Source organism: Peromyscus californicus, unplaced genomic scaffold (assembly GCF_007827085.1).
Source record: "Peromyscus californicus insignis strain IS unplaced genomic scaffold, ASM782708v3 Scaffold_21__1_contigs__length_65335640, whole genome shotgun sequence".
Classification (NCBI taxonomy): Eukaryota; Metazoa; Chordata; class Mammalia; order Rodentia; family Cricetidae; genus Peromyscus; species Peromyscus californicus.
Genome location: NW_026294514.1, coordinates 53,183,994 through 53,189,269, shown reverse-complemented (window position 1 = coordinate 53,189,269; position 5,276 = coordinate 53,183,994).

Here is a 5,276-nt window from a genome sequence, read left to right as displayed (position 1 = left end):
CTTTAGTGATACAAATTATTTTGGTATAAATATTCTTGTATAATTTTTATCTCAATAAACATTAGACTCTGTGTTCTTGATATCATTTGATCTTGTCAGTATTTCAACTCTCCTAATAAATATACAGTTGCATCTTATTATGGTTTAGTTTTCATTTCCCTGATTATTAATGATGTTCATTAGTTTTCATTGTTCATAGTCATTTATCTTTCTCTAGCAACTTACTTGTTCAAGTCTTCTGCCTATCTTAAAAATAATGAGCAACTTGCTTTTACATTATTAAGAATTTTTCCAGCTTTTTTGGGATATAAATATATATGTATATATATGAACACATACATGTGATGACTTAATATAGATATGAATTAGGAAACCATTGCCTTAGACAAAGCAATTTACATATGTGTTACCATAGTGGTTTACTAACATGGGTATAAGAAATTGAGACACTTAATATTTCCTTCCTTAGCAAATTTCAAGGAAACAGTACAGTGCTGACAACTAGTATCCATGCTGCACATACCCCTTTGTATCTGTGAAACACATTTCAACTGTTTGTCTGCTAATGTTTGCTTAAGTATATGAATATCTTGGATACTTTGTTACAGTGAACGTAAGAGTTGGCATACCTCTTCAACCATCTGGTTCCATGTCTAATTCCCTTGTCTATATAACTAGCCATGGGGCTGCTAGATGGAATGGTAGTGTTTTAAAGTCTTCATATAAACTACCTATTATTTTGTAAAGTACCTGTCATTACGGTTTAAATATAAAATGTCTTCCAAGAAGGCTCATGTATGAAAAAATTAGTCTCCAGTTGGTAGTGCTATTGAGAGTAAACTGGATAATGGGGGTTGTGGTAATTTGGCTAAGAAATGTCCCCTATAGGTTCAGGCGTCTGTCATTTGCTTGTTTGGTAAAGTCATGTGGCCTTTCTAGAAGAAGTCATGGCACTGTTTTGTAAAATCATGTAGCCTTTCTAGAAGAAATATGTCAAGGGGGCAGGCTTTGAGAGTTCGTAGCCTCATCCCACTGCCAGTTTGATCTCTCTACTCTGTGTTTGCAGCTGAATACATATACATATGTATATGACTATATGGTCAGTCCACTTCCTTCTTTGCCACCTCCTATCATCCTCTCTCACCGTTGTGGAGTCTCCTTCTAGAACTATCAGCCAAATAAACCGAACCTTCCTTGGGTTGCCTTTGGTCATGGCATTTTCTCATAGCAAGAGAAAAGGTAACTAACCCTGAAGTTGGCATCAAGAATTGGCTGTTACAGTAAGGAACCTGACAATGTGGGGCTTTGGAAGAATGTAAAAGACATTGAACTAGAAAAGCAGTTGAGTGCTGTTAAGAGAGCTTGATGGGTCTTTCTTAGAGGAGCCTAAAAGGCAGTAGTGTTGAGAGTAATATGGATGGTAAAGGTCAAACTCATGAGGTTTATAGAGGAAGCAAAGATTTTAACAGAAATTGAGCTAGAATCACACCTGCGATATTGTGACAAAAAAAAAAGAAATGGTTACCTTTGGTCTGTGTCCTAAAAACTTGCCTGAGGCTAAATTTCAAAGTAATAGCTAATTCCTTTGGCAGAGGGAATTTCAAGGTTTCATAATGTTGAGTCCCTGGTATGGTTATTACTGATTTATTTTCTGCAGATCCACAAAGAAAAAGAGCAAATGGGGTAGAAAAAAATGAATAAATATGCAGTTTGGAGAGAAAGAAGAGCACTAGGAAGCCATGTGTGCTTTGAAAGAGGCTGTAACTGTAGGGATCTATGCCTTTAAGGGGATCCTCCCGCTCAGCATTGGAAAGATAAGAAAAGGTGCCCAAAGGCAAGACCACATCCAAAAAAACTTCCTGTCACCTGGCTCTAGAAGTCAAAATCCTTATCAACTAATTCCAACCTCAGGTCCTATGGAGTTTAGTACCAGTTGATAATAGCCTGTCCTCTTGAGAGAGGAGCTTTATCACTTTACTTATATATTTTTACATTATTGTTTAACTTTACTTTGCATATTCTGAGGATCTTATCAAGAAACTTAAGTCACTCGGGTGTGGTGGATCATCCAGCACTCAGGAGGCAGGCAGATCCAGTTCCATATCGGCTTAATCTACATACTGGTTTTCTGGCCAGCTAGGACTACTAAGGGAGATCCTGGTTAAAATAAACAAACAAAAAACAGAAACAGAAGGCTTAATTAAATCTTGTGGAAATTTTTTCACGTAGAACCTTATAGTGGAGTTTGAGTATAAATAAACACCCAAACTTCTATGCAGGGACTGAACAGTACTTCTTCTAGTCCCTGTGTTTCATTTGCTGAACGTATTCTGGCTACAGTAATCCGTGTAGAGAAAAGAACCTTTGGGGGCTGGTAGCAGTCTTCTGTGCTGTGACAGCCACTATCCTGTGGCGTACAGACTACAGTTTGAGATCTTTCTAGGGTGGAAGCTCAAGGAGAGAAAATGTCTCTGCCAAGCCTAGAAAGACCAAGTTCTCCATCCTGCAGGGTCTTTCTCCGATGCAACAAAACACACCTTCACTGCTGTTTGATCTAATTAAAAGTTCGAAAGCTAAGAGATTCACCGCTGCTAGATGACAGGGATATTATCATTCCTTTTCTGGTCTTAAACTTCAGTAGGATTCTCACACCCCAAACAAACAACAACAACAACAAACATCTATCATTGCTGACCTGGGAAATTCCAGGAAGGATATAACATTTACATTGACCTATAGTATTTACAGTTGGACAAAAAGGACTTAAAGCTGCCCAAGCTTCCCTATCAAGGAGTCAGTACAATGATTGGTCAGTGGTGTTTGCTGTGTGTGAGGACAAGGAGAGCTCTTCTGTATGGAGATGCCACTACCTCTGCATAAATCACAGTGGATTTAGCAGTAATGAGATAACAGTGTCCTCAATGAGACCAGTTTCCAAGAACACAGGGATGAAAGCCAGGAAGAACACAATGGTTTCAGGAGTTTTAAAAAGAGCAATCAAAACAGAAAATATTTAGATGACTCTCCAGGAAAGTTTATTACTTAAAAATGATTCACAAAAGTAGCAAAATGGAGAAGAAAAGATTAGACTGAAGTTTTGTGTTTGTGAGATGAAAAGAAAAGTTTTAAAAGATTACAAGAAAGAACTGGGAAACAAGAAGACTTCTAATTCATAATTTAGGTTTCCTGCTGAGAAACAGGGTAGTGAATTCTGGAGCTCAGAATTCATGATGAACCTGAATGTAAGTGGCTGTGCAGATTCACTAGAAATTTTAAAATATCTAGTCAAAGAGTTTGTTCACTGGTGATTTTTGGTTTCCTCATAAAATGGTCTCCAATTCAGATATCGCTCAAGAGATGAGAGAATATTAATTTATCCTGAAGGGTCCTAAATATAGAAATACAAAATTGTAAACCTAAAAAAAAATAATAAACTGACTGTCATCAGCTCCATCAGCTACTAAAGGTTAACTTTTAACAACAGCCAGCTCCTCTATCGATAGCCAGGGGTTAACTTTTAACCCCCTTATCCCTTATAGCCCACAACTGCCATGGACCAAAGTTAACTTTTAATAGTTGTTTCTACATGACTCCTAGTATGCATTCCATGCCTGATGCTTACTTTTCGATATAAAAGGGGCTTGGAACCCACCCACTTGACCACAGCTTCAGAATCCCAGACTATGACTGTGGTCCCATTTAATTGGTAAGCTTTTTTGAAACAGTGAGTGAGAAGCCTTGTTGAGTTTGTATCAAGGTGCCCCACAGGGGGTGAGACACACCATGAAGGCATGGTTGCTGGTGTAGTGGAAGTTACTCACATGGCAGGAGAGAGAGAGAGGGGGGGGGAGGGAGGGAGGGAGAGGGAGAGGGAGAGGGAAAGGGAGAGGGGAGGGAGAGGGAGAGGGAGAGGGAGAGGGAGAGGGAGAGGGAGAGGGAGAGGGAGAGGGAGAGGGAGAGGGAGAGGTGAGCACTACCTCTGGCGAGAGCAAGGAAAGAAAGAGAGAGAGAGCAAAGGGTGAGTTTTCTTTCCTAAAGGGAATATGGTGATTTTTTTAAAAGATTTATTTATTATGCATACCATGTTCTGCCTGCATGTACACCTGCAGGCCAGAAGAGGGCACCAGATCTCATTACAGATGGTTGTGAGCCACCATGTGGTTGCTGGGAATTGAACTCAGGACCTCCGGAAGAGCAGCCAGTGCTCTTAACCACTGAGCCATCTCTCCAGTCCCGTGGTAATATTTTATTTATGCTGAAATGTGATTTTATTTCTATGATAATAAATAAAGTTGCCTGGGGATCAGAGCTAAAAGCAAGCCATTTAGCAGAAGTCCGTCTGGCGGTGGTGGCGCATACCCTTAATCCAATCACATGGCAGGCAGAGTCTCTGTGTGTTCAAGGACACAGCCAAGCGGTGACCCGAACCTTTAATCTCAGTACCAACCATAGAGACCTGGAGGTCTGTATAGATAGGCAGTGACAAGGAAATCATGTGGTTGGGTTTAGAGCCAATGAGAAGGTAGAACAGAAAGGCAATAAAAAGACAGGTCACAGGAAGAAGGACTCTCTCTCAGGGGAAGGACGGCAGTGAGTGGTAAGCTAAAGGCTGTTTGCTAGTGCTCTGATCTCTTGGGCTTTTAACTCTGTATTTGGCTGTGTTTCTTATTTAATAAGACCTTTTAGAATTTCGTCTACAAGGGAAATTTACATAAATTAACACCAGGGTGCTGGACAGGTCCCCAAGTGGTGGTACATAATACTTACATTCCTCTGTTTTGATTATTATAAAAAAGTGAGTTATAGATAATCGCAAGTGGGGATGAATGAGGGCACCAAAGTCTTGAGACTGTTTCCTGCGGACAAGGGCCAAAGTGGGGTGGGGGAAGTTAGGAGCCATGCACAAGGGGAGGTGTGAGTGAAGAAGCAGCTGTCATTGTGGAGATCTCAAGCATGGAGATTTTAGGCATCTGTTCCTTGAGGGAGCTGAGAAGGCAGGTCGCAGCAGTGACGTTTGAGGAGATTGGGGCAATGGCACACTAAGTCAGGAATACAGGAGCTGTCACTTCTGCTGTTTCTCTGGAAGTGGAAATGCTTCTATTCATCCTGTAAAAGGTGTCAATGAATTAGGAGATAACAGTTTTTATGAGTGGGCATATGGGTGAAGTTAACCTGCCAGTATTCACCCAGATGGAGTCCTTGGTTGGTGGTTGGGAACTTTGGAGCTGATGCAGAGGCTGGTGTATCTGGAGGAACCCTTGTGGATTGGCCTTGGC